At 44.0% G+C, this 16,897-nt stretch overlaps 4 non-coding genes across 4 annotated transcripts; all 4 read left to right on the plus strand.

Moving 5' to 3' along the window:
* The first annotated feature begins 164 nt into the window (after positions 1-164).
* Trnal-aag (transfer RNA leucine (anticodon AAG)) lies at positions 165-244 on the plus strand. The gene has a single exon. It is a non-coding gene; the product is annotated as a tRNA-Leu (tRNA).
* A 250-nt stretch (positions 245-494) lies between these two features.
* Positions 495-574, plus strand: Trnal-aag (transfer RNA leucine (anticodon AAG)). The gene has a single exon. It is a non-coding gene; the product is annotated as a tRNA-Leu (tRNA).
* Positions 575-12,080: 11,506 nt separating this feature from the next.
* Trnal-aag (transfer RNA leucine (anticodon AAG)) lies at positions 12,081-12,160 on the plus strand. Its single transcript has one exon. It is a non-coding gene; the product is annotated as a tRNA-Leu (tRNA).
* Positions 12,161-16,081: 3,921 nt separating this feature from the next.
* Trnal-aag (transfer RNA leucine (anticodon AAG)) lies at positions 16,082-16,161 on the plus strand. The gene has a single exon. It is a non-coding gene; the product is annotated as a tRNA-Leu (tRNA).
* The last annotated feature ends 736 nt before the right edge of the window (positions 16,162-16,897 follow it).

The following is a 16,897-nucleotide window of genomic DNA, read 5'->3' on the forward strand; positions in this document are numbered from 1 at the left end:
TTTAGGTGTCGTAGAAACCGCGGGATAAGCAGAAACAGCAAGTGGTAGGAAAGGAAGTGGGCGACAGAACGCCACTGTAGGGTTTTAAATATCCAATACACAAGCACAAGTTGTGTATGAGACGTTTTTATGAACAATAAAATGGCAAAAAAAAAAAAAAGAGAGGTAGCGTGGCCGAGCGGTCCAAGGCGCTGGTTTAAGGCACCAGTCCGAAAGGGCGTGGGTTCGAATCCCACCGCTGCCATTGGTTTTTGTAGTGTACGCACAGAGAATGACAGCATTGAAGGCGAGGTATTATATGCACGTTATCTCCTTTAGATGAATCCGTCTGAATGGATAAGCATACCCCGTGCACAAGGATTTGAAGTGGGCTATATATGCAGTACATGGCTCGTGTCAAGCAGCGTGCACGGCTGGAAAGCTTCTAGTTTCACCGTAGATTGTTATGCCTTTGACGCTTTGTACTTTGTAAGGCGGTTAAAACGTGAACGGGAGGTAGCGTGGCCGAGCGGTCTAAGGCGCTGGTTTAAGGCACCAGTCCGAAAGGGCGTGGGTTCGAATCCCACCGCTGCCATTGGCTTTTGTAGTGTACGCACAGAGAATGACAGCATTGATTGCGCGGTATTATATGCACGTTACCTCCTTTAGATGAATCCGTCTGAATGGGTAAGCATACCCCAGGCACGAGGATTTGGAGTGGGCTATATATGCAGTACATGGCTCGTGTCAAGCAGCGTGCACGGCTGGAAAGCTTCTAGTTTCACCGTAGATTGTTATGCCTTTGACGCTTTGTACTTTGTAAGGCGGTTAAAACGTGAACGGGAGGTAGCGTGGCCGAGCGGTCTAAGGCGCTGGTTTAAAGCTCAGCTACGCCGATTTTCGAGTGTTACAGAATGGAATGGTACTCACATGATGTGTTCATAAGGGAACACTGATTATGTATGCAAAATAGTTATCCCAATCTCCTCGCGGTCTTCCGAAAAAGCGAATTTTTAGTTTCACTGACATCCCGTCTTGTGGCCCGCAAACCCTGTGTCGACGACACATTCGTGGTCTGCCCGCGCTCCGGCTTGGCATGACTTTTGGCTTGGTTTCTTCCGCCAAGCCGGACAGTTTCTTCTGCCGAGCCGTCTGCTGCGCAGATTCACATTGGGGAAGTGATAAACAGTTCGCTATTAGGGAGCCAGTATATTTCTGGACTTCACTAAACCCACGAGGAACGTGAGTTTTGCTTCCTTCGACTGCAAAGCATTTGCTAGGCCAGTACAGACTTCCTGGTGTGATTCGTGTTCTGTGCTGCGTGCCGAGAATGTGTGAGCGTTTTTCTCCCGTCTGCAAGAACACTTCAGCATGCAGTTCCAATGTTTCAAACCACAATTTTCCGAAAGGCGAAAGAGAAATCTATTGACTGCAACAATCGGTTACAACTCCGACTGGGTGCCACCTTCGAAAGGAGCGATTTGATCTGTTCATCTGGCTCATACGAATGTTACGGAAGCAATGCGCAACTTGTTTCACAAGAAGCCGAAGATGTCTCGTCCGGGATGGTGTGCCAACCTTATCTGCAGCAGGAGATTGCAGGGGCAGGACTAGGCAGCAGATAAAGGTAAGACGCGTAATATATGCTAGACAAGTCAGTCATGCGGTGCAAATTGCATCACGTAGAAGAGAAAAATACGCTATCTGTCGGTTACTCCTTCATCCTTTAGAGATTACGCCACAGCGGGTGTATTCTCAGTACAGATTTGGAATTGCCTTATTTGTTAAATGATTTCGCAGGCATGCTGGCACCACCGAAAAGCTTGCACTCCACGTCTCAACTATCACCGTCTGGGTTTCAAGCTGAACGCTGTCACCAGTGCCAACCAGACGCCCCTTCAAAATTCATCTGTTTTTGTTGACGGAACAGTGACACCTGGTACTGAGACATTTCATTTTCTGATTAATCAAGTGCATTCCATCACTTGTGCTCGACTTCTTGTGTTCGTATACCCTTGCTGTTGCTCGCTAGCTTAGAGCAACCATGCCTGAGGTGGCAGCGCTTTCAGAGTACATTTAAGCAGTATCATCGTATCATATGCACGGCAGCAAATCTTGTGTATTTTGAGTAAGGTATAAATTCAATGTTGGCTCAGCTGTTGTATTTTGGTCACAAATAAGGTGTTTTTCCAGAGCGCTCGAGGGCAGTTCAAGCAGTTTCATGTGTGCAACAGCACATACTTTTTCTCAGTTTTGACTAAGGTAAATCGAAATCTTCCAGTTGATGTCTTTTGGTCATAAATTATGTTTTTCGAGACACTCAAACAGCATCATGTGTGCAACAGTGCATACTTTTTCTGAGGTGAAGTAAGGTAAATCTGTCCGCCGTGGTGTTCTGGCAGTGCAGCAGAAGCTTGTGTTGCATTCAAGTGGTATCATGTATACAAAAACTTGTTTTATGCCTTTCTGTAGCTGCTGTACTAATATTGTGAGTACAGAGACATTCCTGCAGAACATATCGGAGCATCATGTGTGCTATTGTTTGTATCATCTGCAGCAGTATATTGATAATGTTAATTATTCAATGACTTCAGCTAACATTTACATTCTTACTTCCAGGTAAACCTGTCACGCAGATGCCCTACCCCATGGTATGCATAGTTCAGATTGTACCGAAACAATCCACCTGGAGCATTATTCTTCAATTGGCAGTGGCATTACTATCACAACACACCACATACTGCATGTGTATGGTGCGTGTACAATGCATCAAACCTATTCTCAGGTACAGACGAGCTGGTATGCAATTACAACATGAAACAACTGACACAGAGACCGTAAAGTCATGCCTTTTCCTCCGCGCCTCGGGTTTCATGTTATTATCCTCACATGCAGCTCAATTCGCCTGTGCTGTGCAGCATGAGCAAAAGCATATATTGTTTGTGGTCACATGACACGGAACACAAATACAGTGAAACCTTCCTATGTTGGACACCCGCGGTGCAGCCGAAGCGTCTCCTACTTATAGAGGCGTCCGAGTTACAGAATATGACGGCAACAAAAAATGGAAGAGATCACAGCTGTGAGAAATGTCCCCCTTCTTCAATTTAAGGTCCTTAGTGGTACCTGGTGGTGGTGCCTGGTAGTGGTACCTCTACCCACTCTTCACTGATAATTATTACTGATTTTAGTATATTCAATTCCGTTCAGATTCTACTCAATGGCATTACCTCTGGAGCTTTTCGAGCAGCAAGGACTTGTCTCTGAAGTGTCAGCCCACTTCTGATAGCTTTGGTGCAGTGCTCGTTCAGAGGCTCTAGACAAAGTGAAGACAAGTGCTCACATAAAGAATTACAATGTAGACTGACAGCACTTGTTTTTGAACTCTAAAAACTAAAGCAACAAAATGCTGTGACCAGTATAGGGAAAAAAGGGGCAAAAGTCAAGGCCATTGGCTCATTTTGGGTCTTTTTGGTGCAAAGATGGGCCGATATTGAGGTAATTTGTCCAGGGTTTTGTCCGACTTTGCAGGGAAAACCCTATCCTACTTCCAAGATAGGGAGGTGTCCGACATAGAGAATCTCGTCCCCATGTAGTTTCAAAGGGAGCCTGCCCGTGCAATGAAATCGTGGGGAGTTGTCCGAGGTAGGGAGGTGTCAGACATTGGAGGTTTTACTGTACTATAGAGCATTCTACATCATGTAATCTAACAGTTGTTCACGTTTGGATATTTTAACCATGGAATTTACCCTGCATGCACCATACCATGTCCAAACACGAACAACTGCTAGAGAGCAGCATGTACTGTTTCCGTTGGCTTGCGTCCTGTGATCGAGAACAGTGATGTCTTTTTTCTGCTACAACCAGTAAACTACAGTAAAGATTTAGAAATACTGTGTCATACCATAAAGCACTATGGGAAATGGCAGTTTGAAAAACTGGAGAAGACTGTCATTAGAATGGGGGACATGTTCTACGGTGAAATTTTTTACAGTGTGTGCTGTACCACGTAATGCACTGCAGGCCTACCACAGTATGGTAACGCTCTGAATACTAATTTGCTCAAAAAAGGAATGTGTGCGTTTCTCAGACTAACTTCCCCTTATGCAAGGTTGTAGAAAAATGTTTTCAGCTAATGGGGAGGGAGAGGACATCATTCTGGAGTCTCGTTGACCTACAGTGTGTCGTGTGTGAAGGTCATTTTGAAGAGTGTAGGTGGTAAAAGACTGTGTTCCCACATTCTTGGCAGTGTTGACTAATAACCATAATGAACTAGAGAGTACATTTGTTTCTTCATATATTTGTGTCATGGCAAAGTATGTAGAGATACATCTGTCTCAACATGCAGGTGCCAAAACTGCTTTTTGTGCCTAAAATATGACAAATAGTTGTCTGTTCAACACTACTAATCATGTGCCGGCCTCCATGACCTGTCTGTGACATTCCAAAGTGATTAACATGTCCCATAGATGTGTGCAATGCTGAAGATGATTGTGTACCTTCTATGGATTCTTGTTTCAAGAAAAGTACTGTGTGATTTGCTAACAGCACCTAGCTGTACCTTCACAATTCTACATAAAAATATGTCAAGTTTCCGGAAGGAAACATTATGAAGGTCCATAGCGAAAAACCCTGAGACGAGGGATAGGAAGGGACATACACAATGTCTCAACATAGCGTGTTTATGTCCCTTCTTGTATCTCCTCTTCAGGTTTCGCCATCATGGACACTATCACCAGCTCGCTTGCTGTTGAACCGTTCTTTCAACGATAAGGGTCACTTTCATGGACTGGATGGCAGCCAACATGCTGTCAATAAAAAGAATAATGGAAGGAGCTAAATATGATCCTTAGGCTGTACGTGGTCATTGCTTTCTGACAAATGGTGACTTAGAATTTCAGGACAGTGCCTGCAGTGGTAGTATTCTTGTGTTCTCACCCTTGACGCCCATTGTGTGTCATCGGTCACCTGTAATCTGCTAATATGCACATAGCTAAAACAAAGTATATTTGTATTTCTTTGAATACAGTTGGTACAGCACATTGTTTTTTACATGTTCTATGGAAAATATAAATAAAAAATTCTCTACTCTGCAAGTCTCCTGTCAGCTCTACAAAGCAGCTTCGAACTTCACTAGAAGCCACGTGTGAAACCTGGACCAAACTAGTGGTGAGGGTCCATATAGGTCATAGATAGATACTATTATTATTATTATTAGATCATAGGTCAGGCTTAGGTCCTGGTTGGTAGCAACGCATTTGAATCTTATTAAAAATTGGTGCAGGAGGTGACCAACATAACTAAATACACCAACTGACTCTCACAAATTTTGTGGTGATATACTTTTGAAACAACATTAATACGCCGCAGTGGTCTTTTCTCCTTTGTTCCTTTTAACCTAGAAATATTAGGTCTTCGGCATCACCAGCCTTAGATGCTGAGCATGCAGTTATTTACGTTGAGCACTGCAGTTTCATGTTTGTTTCTCTGGACAAGCAAGCCCGCTTCCCCATTTTGATAAGAGTCTTTCAGCTTTGACAGGGCATTTGTGGACAAGGAAAACATTTGGACTATTGTGTATTTTGCTATGAAGTGCACCGTACAAGGCAGAGGACACCATCAACCATTTACACCAAGGTTATTAAATTTGTGATAAAGTACATATACCTTTTGTCACTGACTAATTTGGTGGCAAAGTTACTTGAGTGGCAGTTGTGGAATTTTAAGCACATGTTTAAAAAAAAATAGGATATGGGAAGTGCTGACTGGTTGAACATGTGGAGTACCCAATATAATAATTGGGGGTATACGTCGCGAGACAACTGAGTGTGGAATACACAGCACAGTGTAATGTTCCTTATTCTGGCAATGTTAGCATGGTTCAAGAAGTGGGAAATGTTGCACTACCCTTAATAACATCTGTTGGGCCCAGCAAACAGGATACACATACCCTGATCTGAAGACACTATGCCTAACTCAAAAGCAATATGAGATCGACCCGTACGTGTTTATTTGCGAAACTATTATGAATGAAATATGGCCTGTGTGGTATAGAACAATGCGCACACTCAAGTAAACATGCAAAAAATACGTATAAGGGCTCTCGACCTACATGCCGCGATGCGCTCTACGAGATAAACAACACACTACAAAACTACCCAGACAACCATAAACGTCCCCAGGACATCCCAGTATGGTCATAACGTCCAGATCCTTGATGGATGTCCACTGGACATCCTCTGGATGTCCCAAAATATCCATAAATATCCTGGATTTATCCAGTGCTGACGTTGCAAGCTGGACGTCCCCTGGATGTCCTGTGTATGTATAGTATCGGACGTGTTGTGATACAGGCAATTAGGCTAACAGCTTGCATAACAACGGAGGTGTGGTGCACTCTGGTCGCAACTAATAATTACATGCGTAAAATTACATAGCGCAAGATTTTGATGCGGGATCTTAGCAGCTATATTTTGATTGTGCAAGATTTTGCAAGACTTTGCGCAGATTTTGCAAGAAATTAGAGAAGAAAGAAGAAAGGAACTAGAACCATATATATATGCTTTAATAACAACAATCACCTCGAGAAGGCAACAGACGAAGAAGATACTTGGACACGCCCATACATAAATAAAACCCCATGTTCACACAGTCTAGGTGCGAACATAAGATAAAAGCCCTTGCATATATTACCCGACACGTAACGAGGAACGTGTGTGTTGTCATCAAGTAGCAGAACAAGAAACGTGAGACGACTGCGCTTTTGCTGAAGAACAAATACTGATACAACACACCACGGCTTCGCAATATGTGGAGCCACCTTCACCCTGCACCCCACATATTACGTGAACACGTGACGTTATACGGACGACTACTCATGTAACTACCAATAGTTTTGCTCAAAACTATCGATAGTTTGAACTATCGATAGTAAGTTCGACACAGCCCAAACCCGCTTGCTGCAAAATACCTTTATTTATGGTTGCACAGTACTGATATTTTTTAAAATAGTTTCGGACCGTTAGCATGAAAAAACCGATCATAAAACAGAGGAACTGTTCCGAAAAACAGACGGGAGCCTCTGTTCTGCTTAAACCAACAAAGCAGAAAAGGAGATGTCGTGGATTGTTGTGCACTATGCGTATGGCTGGCATTAATCAGAGCAGTAGCATACGCTGTCAGACTATCACCTTATGTTACTGTCATGGTAATACGGGTCTGTGACAATTAACGGCCACTAATTCCTCCCCAGAAGGGCCCACATTATAGCATTGTACATATATAATATTCCGATATTTCATACTTCATGAACTTGATTATTTATTTCCCATGATCATATTTCTTTTTCTTCTTCCTCCCCCCGAGAGGTAACAACCAATCAACCGCGATAGTCGAACGCGAAACGCGAAACGCGATAGTCGAACTGCATGCGAAAAACGAGAATTCAGAAGGTTTTGTTTCCGATGAAAATATGTTCATCTTTGAAATTGCGAGTACTAAACTGTCGATAGTTTGCATGAGGGAAACGCAAATTTAGACTGTTTCGTTTTGAAAGGAAACATGCTAACATTTTAAATTCTCAGTGAGCGAACTGTTGATAGTTCGCAGGGGCGAAACGCGAATTCAGAAAGTTTCACTTTCAAACGAAACATCCTGAAATTATAAATCTGGAGTGAATAAACTACAGATACTTTGCAGGTGCGAAACACGAATTCAGAAAGTTTGGTTTTCAAAAGAAACCTGCTCAAATTTTTAATCTGGAGTGAAGAAACTGTTGATTGTTCGCAGGAGCAACACTTTAATTTCGGATTGGGTAAACAATTGATGGTTTGCAGGAGCGAAATCCGAATTCAGAAGATATCGTCTTCAAAAGAAACATGCTAAAATTTAAATTTTTAGTGAACAAACTATTGGTAGTTTGCAGCAGCGAAACGTAAATTTCGCAGAATGTTTGTTTTCAAAAGAAACAAGCAAAAATGTTAAATTCGGAGTGAATATTTGAGTGAATTCGCAGATACATAGAACTCAAACTCAATAAAGTATTGAGAGTGTGCAGGAGCGAAACGCGAATTCAGAAGGCGCGCTGGATTGGCTTGGCACAAGCGATGTGAAGCTCGGTGAAGTCCAGTCACGACACTATCGATAGTCCGGAAGTTCACTCGCTAGTTGGACAATCGATAGTCCAAAACTATCGATAGTATCGAATGTTTCGATAGTATCGCCCATCACTAGTTTTAAGTTTCAAGGTGAGCCTATGAAATGTGCAGTGACGCCGAAAGTTAAGGGTAAAAATATGTGTGCATGAAGGATCGTCGGGCTGCAGAAAAAACTCTTTACGATTCCGGCTAACGCTCTGAGTACGCAACGCGATCAACACGAGTGTCGTGCGTTTTGATCCAGGAATCAAGATGAGGTCTTTATAGTAAACACGTTGAGTGGAAGTGATGATAATTGTGAGTCCTGAGTAGTCCTCCAATCATCCGTCGCAGGGGAGGTTATGGAAACTTATTGTTCAACGTCAGAGAGTGCTGAACAGTTTGAAACAAAAAGTACTCAACGTGATTTCCAAGACAGAAGAGAACTGAGCGCGGTTGTACATGGTTCGTTCACAAGCGATGTAATGAAGTAAGTAATGATGTAAGTGATGTAAAGCATACTGCTACCAGTGCCGTCATCTCGAATGACATCGTTCACGCCTATGCGATGTTGAACAAGGGAGGCGTACGCCTTTTTTGTACCACTTATGAATTTCATAATGGGTACAAAAAAGGCAGCGCCTCCGGTTTTCAACAAATCAGGGGCGAGAACTCTGTCATTCGGGATTGTGGTTGGCTAGGAGCGGGCTATCAGGTAAAGATCGTTTTTAAGAAAAAAAAATCTTCGTCAAAAGCTGCACAAGTGTGCCTCGAAGGAAATAAGACTACCAAGAAGTACCAAACACAAAATGAATAAGAATGTCAACCCTGTGCTCCTTTCTACTGTTTTTGTGAAATTTTTGATTTGGTGTATTGTTACGTATGCGACATCTTCTGAACTTGTGAACTTCTGTCACATTTACAGGGTGTAGCTCTTTTAGCTTAACTTATACCTGCTGTTTGCTGTGTTCTACAGTTCCCGACAAAAATTAACAGAACACGTGAGCTGTGTGTGAGCTGCATACTTTTTCTCTGGTGCGGCACCCAAGCGGTCTTCCGGAGCGGTAGAGTTCTTTATTGAGAGAAGCGTGGATCAGTGTGCTGCTAGGAACTCGCTACAGTAATTTCGGTATTGTTTCTCTTGAACGTGCCCACGACGCCCGTTAGATTTCACTGCAGTGTTCTCCATCAACACGTGACTGAAATACTGTGTATGTAAGCTGTCATCTGGTCACGTCTGATATTTAATATAATCACAGCTTTGTTCCGTAACGATTAATGTGTTTAGAATATATGTAATGCTTCTTCGCTTTTTAATTTGGGAAACACAGTATCGTGTTTCCACAATGACTTATTCTTATGTACCCAATAATACGTGGGAGCTCCCAGTCTTCACCATCTTTCAGTGACGTGGTGTTGCAGAACACTGCAGTGGTTTCGAACTCACTTCGCAGGCACTATCGTGAGAAGCAATAGCGAAACTACCGCAGTATGTAGCTTGCAGCACGCTCATCTACCCCTCTCAAACAATGACAGCGCTCAAACTCACCTGCTTCCGTCTGCTGCTCGGGTGTCTTGGCGGAGAAAAAAATGCGCAGCTCGCTTATTCCGTACACTTCTGTCGAGACCTGATACCGTTTTCGGAAAAATTTAATGATGTTGGTTAGCACGTACATACTTTGTTTCTAGCATTCGATATGCAACGGCCAAGACAGCTATGCAAGGTGTGCCGGGGACATTCTTTCACATGAAACAAGGCAGTGTGTAAATGTTATATACCTGTACCTTATTTCTTTGAGTCTGGGAATACAACTCCCTCCTCACTCATAAGAAAGTAGCTGCAATTATTGTTTTGCTAAAAGCACCAAGAGTGGCTGTGATAAATTATGTGTCGATATGAATAGTTAATGTACGGTATGTGTACAGAGGACGTTGCACGAGACAGTGACCATCAATTATTGCAAAAAACTACGCGAGATAAAAATTTAAAACATTCTGCATGACACTTGTGAAGGTTTTTGCTCCCAAACAGTGGTTTTCTATGAGTGTGCCTCGTTAATTAATTTAATTAGTGCAATTGAACTAAAAAATTTGCCAAGAAAAGGTAACCTCTTTGCATTAATTACAAGGCCCATGGCCACAACACACCATTTCAGTCACAAATACAGGATGTTTCGCAACGTTTCTACAAAAATTTGGCACCCAAAAACACCCAACAACCGCCTGAAAACATTTCCGTGACAAAATATTGAGTTCAGTTAAGATAATTAGCCTTAAGATTAAGATAATTATTGAGGTACACTCATGCAAACCGCCTGTTTTGGTGGCAAAAAGCTTCATAAGTGTTGTGCAGTAGGTTTCCAATTTTTATCTCACGTAATTTTTTTAAAAATAATTAAGGGTGACTCTCTCGTGCAACACCCTATATATATGACGACAAGCGTTTCATAAATGTTGCTGCACTGTGATTTTCTGTGTACCTTGCAAACTCCTCAATAAATTGTTTTTCAATATGTATTTAAACTCTCTTTCCATTTGTATTGTTACACCTGCAAGCACCAGAAACTGTCAGGGAACAGATTAACACGTGCCAATTATTTCCTTGTACGCTGCAGTAGGTTATAGTAGTTTGGGATGCGGCCTCTGCACGCATAGGTGCAGGAGCATTAATGAAATACACGAAATATAGGTCCCATATAGCGTAGGTGGCAACATCCTGGTTCAGTCCACCAGATGTCATATATGACATCTTGTGGACAAACACGGGACGTCCATGGATGCACCTTTGACCGTCCTGCAGACGTCTACAGGACGTCCTGAGGAGTTTTGTGGATGTCCTCAGGACATCCATATGTCCAGAGATGGATGTCCAAAGGATGTCCTAAAGACGTATATGGTTGTCTGGGTACATCCAACACTTTTTGTGCGGGGCAACTCTATTGAGCACTTTCATATAACCCACGAATGGTTCAACGAGTGCAGTTCGAGTGGTCACGATACATTCCTACGTCGTTCATTGCAGTCGCGCTATGATGCTGCACAATATATGTATCTCGTGTAACAAGCCTGGCAATCGCACGATGTGCATGGGCAGAAATACGGCCTTCTTTCTTTGAAGACCAGTCCTCTGCAGGTATATGCTCAAACTATCACCAAGTCTCACGTTGTTGCTCAATCGCTGCCATTCCTGCACTTGTAGTAAAAGCAGCAAACGGGTTGACGTGAATGGCAGCTGAACGGTTGAACTGCGAAGTTCTCGAGCACATAATCATAATTTCACGCCGAAAATGATGTTGAGGTGAGTTCGCTGTTGTTGTTTCCATCGTTCAATAGTTCTCGGGATTACCTCGGACGAAACGCTCATCGTAGCCGGCGGCCATAACTGGATTTCCTCGCAAACGGGAGAAGACGCCAGGGAAGTCAGAGAAAGCCTCAGCTTTCATCCAATCAGACGCACGATTCTCTATCTACATAGATGGAGCAGGTTTATCCCATCTACGTCACAAAAATGGCTGCGCCCATGGCTTGTTTTGGTTTCTTTGATGAATTAATATGCGTAATAGGAAGACAAAATTGAGAAACGAAGGTGCGTTTCGGGGGCAGTTGGATGTGCTCGTTCTGAATATCACAACCGTTTCAACACATCGGGAAATCGGCGTAGCTGACCTTTAAGGCACCAGTCCGAGAGGGCGTGGGTTCGAATCCCACCGCTGCCATTGGTTTTTGTAGTGTACGCACAGAGAATGACAGCATTGAAGGCGATGTATTATATGCACGTTATCTCCTTTAGATGAATCCGTCTGAATGGATAAGCATACCCAGTGCACAAGGATTTGGAGTGGGCTATATATGCAGTACATGGCTCGTGTCAAGCAGCGTGCACGGCTGGAAAGCTTCTAGTTTCACCGTAGATTGTTATGCCTTTGACGCTTTGTACTTTGTAAGGCGGTTAAAACGTGAACGGGAGGTAGCGTGGCCGAGCGGTCTAAAGCGCTGGTTTAAGGCATCAGTCCGAAAGGGCGTGGGTTCGAATCCCACCGCTGCCATTGGTTTTTGTAGTGTACGCACAGAGAATGACAGCATTGAAGGCGAGGTATTATATGCACGTTATCTCCTTTAGATGAATCCGTCTGAATGGATAAGCATACCCCAGGCACGAGGATTTCGAGTGGGCTATATATGCAGTACATGGCTCGTGTCACGCAGCGTGCACGGCTGGAAAGCTTCTAGTTTCACCGTAGATTGTTATGCCTTTGACGCTTTGTACTTTGTAAGGCGGTTAAAACGTGAACGGGAGGTAGCGTGGCCGACGTGGAGGCGAAGATTTCGAATCCATGGAAAATGGCCGGTGGAAAGCGGCTAAAACAGGTCAAGCCGAATATTCCGTACGACCCTAGGGATCGAGGACAATCGCACAGTCAACCAAACTAATGTACCAGAAGCTAACTGTCGCGACGTTGAACGTTATCAGCCTTATCTCTCAGAAAAGGAAAATGTGGTTACAGGACCTAATGTGGGAGAATAGGATTGACATCATGTGTGTACAAGAAACCAAGATTGAAACAGAAGCACAAGAAGAAGAGTTGATTGTTTTCTTCAAGAACAGCTATCAAACCTTCCATTCAAGAGCAGTAAACGGGAGAAATGGCACAGCCGTTTTCGTACGGAGGAAAAAATATTTAAGGGTCGTGCCCGAGATAGGTCACGACATGGAAGGCAGAGTCAGTGCTGTACATTGCCTTATCGGGAGCGAACGTATCAGAGTCGTATCTGTGTATGCGCCCAACGTGCCTTCAGAGCGGAAGTTCTTTTTCGAGTATTTGAAACACTTCCTCGAAACCCCAGCCAAGTTATTTCTATGCGGCGACTACAACTGTGTGTTGTTGCAGAAAGATAGAAAAGGAAAACTTAGGATCAACGATAGCAGCACAGCGGTACTTCGAAGGCTACTGCATACGAATAACTTGCTCGATGCCAATGAAGCAGCCGGTAAAGAAGAGTTGCAGTTCACCCACTGGCAAGGCGAAGCTCAAGCAAGACTTGACAGAATTTATGTGGATGGCAATACCAACTTGGAGAATGCCCATTACCACGTGAATCCAGTTTCGTTTTCGGATCACGCACTAGTCGTGCTCACCTTCGACTGTTCCGTTAAACGGAGAAAGAGGGACAGAGAGACGCTTCCTTGGAAGTTGAACGAAAGCCTATTAGATAACGAGAAGTGCAAAGAAGAAATTGCACGGATAGTCAATGAGTTGAAAGCAAGAGAATCAGTAGACACGTGTCAATGGGAAATTTTCAAAATGCGGCTCAAAGAATGTATAGTTACGTTTTCTCAGCAAGCGGCAAGAGAACGAAGAGAAGATGAAAAGGCTCTAGCCTCAACCTTGAGGACACTAATTCTAGAAGAAGAAAAAACTCCCGGCTGGTTTACAAAGGACATTAGAGAATGTAAAGGGCAACTACTGAAGATAAAAGAAGAGCGCTCCCAGGGTGCAATGATTAGGAGTAGACAAACTGTGGTTGAACGAGAAGAGACACCTGCCAAAGTTTTTTTGAGTCTGGAACGAAAATGCGCCCGCGAGAAACAGGTGACGCACATTTCAAGAGAGGGAAATATCTTATCGGACGCCGACAGCATAGAAGAGGCATTTATAGAAGAGTACGTCCAATTGTTTAGCAAATTAGATGACACTTCGGGTGGGAAAAAGGACTTTCAAAGTGTATTTCGTCACACTCCGGAATTAGACGACGACCAAACAAGTATAATGGATGAATCCATCACGGTACAGGAAGTGGAATGGGCGATTAAGAAGCTGTCGACAAATAAAGCGCCTGGCATTGACGGAATAGGGCCAATCTTGTACAAAACTTTCATTCATGACATGGCGATCATCTTAGCGCAAGTGTTTGCAGACATTCATAGACGTCGACTGCTGCCAGCTACAATGCGCAGAGCATTGACTGTGCTTGTTCCGAAGAAGAGTGAGACTGGCGCGATTAAGGAAATTAAGGACTACCGCCCGATTAGCCTCCTCACAACAGACTATAAGATATTGGCCAAGATCCTTGCACGCCGTCTAGAAGCCAAGTTATGTCGAGTAATTGGAGAACACCAAGCTTACGGGATAAAGGGAAGGTCCATCACGAAGAACCTACACATAATGAGAACAGACTGGGAAACGGCAACGATGAGAGGGGATCCTCTTGCTGTGCTTCAGGTTGATCTCAGGCAAGCTTTCGATCGAGTGTCTCATCCGTACCTCTTTGCTCTGTTAAGAAAGTGTCATGTTGGAGAATACTTACAACAGTGGGTGCGCGTGTGTTACACAGACATTTCAACTTGCCTTATTATCAACGGTAGAAGAACGCGTGAAATAAGCTTGGCAAGGTCAGTAAGACAAGGATGTCCACTTTCGCCAATACTCGTCGCTCTCTATTTGGAACCGCTCTGTAGGAATATTATGAATGACAAAAGCATTCGAGGATTTCAGAGTGAAGCGAGTGAAACAAAGTTGCTTGCTTACGCTGATGATCTGGCGATCATATGTGCGTCAAGAGACCAACTTCGGAAGGTTGTACTACACTTTGAGGCCTTTAGTTCAGTGTCCGGGGCTGCGTTGAACCTGAAGAAGACGGAGGGAAGTTGGCTTGGAACATGGGAACAGCACCCCAGAGACTTCCTGGGAGCGAAATGGAGCACAGATATCAGGAGATATCTTGGACTCAGTTTCGTGGAAGACAGAGCTGCGGAAAACTCCTGGGAAACGAAGCTACACAATTTCCGGGGACAACTGACATCGTGGTACGGGCGGTCAGTCTCCCTGATAAACAGAAGTTATATCTGTAACGCGTCGGTATACCCGGCGGTTCTTTATTATGCTCGTGCTTCGACATGCCACCAGAATACAACGAATCGTATTCACCGGATCTTCGCGACATTTATATGGAAGTCGCAGATGGAACGTATGAGCCGTACGAATGTCTTCTACAGTCTCGAAAAAGGCGGTCTGGCACTGATAAACGTTTCAATCAAAGTATTGGTGCACAGGTTTCTTTATTTCCGTGACCAACGCGACCCAATTTTGAGAGTAGCTCTCCAGACGCATGGTTCAGCATTCCTGTTACCTTGGGTAGTCTCGAGCAAGCCCAGCACAAGAAGGACAAGACTACTTTCTTTCTACGCGGAAATAGCGAAAGCACTGGACTTCTTTACATCGCGTTTCTCTTGGGAGTATCTACTCGGAGTGAAAAGGATGGTGCTGTACTGGGACGCCATTGACCAGGTCTTCCCGCTGCCAAGGTACCGGCAGCTCACACCGCAAAATTTTAAGGGAGATGTGCTTAAAAGGATCAGGAAAATGCCTGTAACCGTAGGTGTGAAAAATACTTTCATCATGTTTCACACTGAGACATTGCCAGTGAAAGATTGGCAGGAGAAAAAAGGTTTCTCAATACCTTGGACTTCGCGCTGTGACCACTGCTACATAGAAAGAGAAACGCTTCAGCATGCATTCATAGATTGCCCAGGAGCCATTCAGTTTTGGGCTATCGTAAAAGAAGTAATTGACACGGACGTAAGGTTGGAGTGGCAACAACTGAAATTCCTGGAATTTGAGGACATTAGAACGGAAACACCTGTGGATATAATCGTGGCTATAGGTATCTACGCCTGGTGGACCTACCGTAGGGACTTCGCGAGATGCGAACCGAAACCGCGCAAACCCTGGGCAACCTTCTTACGCCTTATTCGATGGACAGCTGAAGTCGCATGCGCCCGGGCAAGAGGAGACGAGGAGTTTTGGAAAGAAATGATGCTGCGCTTGGACAAAACTGCTGCCGAGAGGAGTGCGCACAGGTACAAAGGCAGGGCATGGCCTAACTTAGCTCAATGGAGTACCTGCAAGGAGGCAGGATTTTTATTTGTAAATAGTGTGACTGAATGAACAACTACTAAAAAAAAAGGAGGTAGCGTGGCCGAGCGGTCTAAGGCGCTGGTTTAAGGCACCCGTCCGAAAGGGCGTGGGTTCGAATCCCACCGCTGCCATTGGCTTTTGTAGTGTACGCACAGAGAATGACAGCATTGATTGCGCGGTATTATATGCACGTTACCTCCTTTAGATGAGTCCGTCTGAATGGGTAAGCATACCCCAGGCACGAGGATTTCGAGTGGGCTATACAGGGTGTCCCAGAAAACGTGTCATTGAATTATAATAAAAAGACTACGTCACCTAAAATGATGTGGTCAACAGCATTTGTTCTTATTAGGTTTTTGCCACCACCTAATGTGAATGTCATGTACTCCAAGTTTAATTATGTAAATATTTGCGAACTGAACTCGTAAATTTGCCAAGCAAAGGTCACTTTTTTACCCCACCAATATGAAGAGCGTGCGGAATTCACTCAAATTCATGATAATTCACAGTGGTATTCACGAGCTACCCCATCGGAAAAAATAGCCGAACATCATGCTTTTCGGAGCACCGGACCATAGCGCGCGATGACTTTTTGAGCGCAATCGCTCTCGATGCGACGAAAGGAGGTTCCGAAGCCAGCCCACAGAGTGATAGTAGAAAAAGTAACAGTTCCTAAAATTGGGAGAGGGAAAGCATTATCCCAGCAAAAGTCGGACGTGATAAGCTGTTCCTGTTTTATCTCTTTCTGCGATGTCGGGGAGGGCTGGGTTTCCAACCTCCTTTCGTCGGACTGACAAAGATTGCGCTGAAAAATTCATCGTGCGCTATTCTGCGCGACCTGCATAGAGCATAATGTTCGGCTATTTT

Source organism: Ornithodoros turicata, unplaced genomic scaffold (genome assembly GCF_037126465.1).
Source record: "Ornithodoros turicata isolate Travis unplaced genomic scaffold, ASM3712646v1 Chromosome15, whole genome shotgun sequence".
Classification (NCBI taxonomy): Eukaryota; Metazoa; Arthropoda; class Arachnida; order Ixodida; family Argasidae; genus Ornithodoros; species Ornithodoros turicata.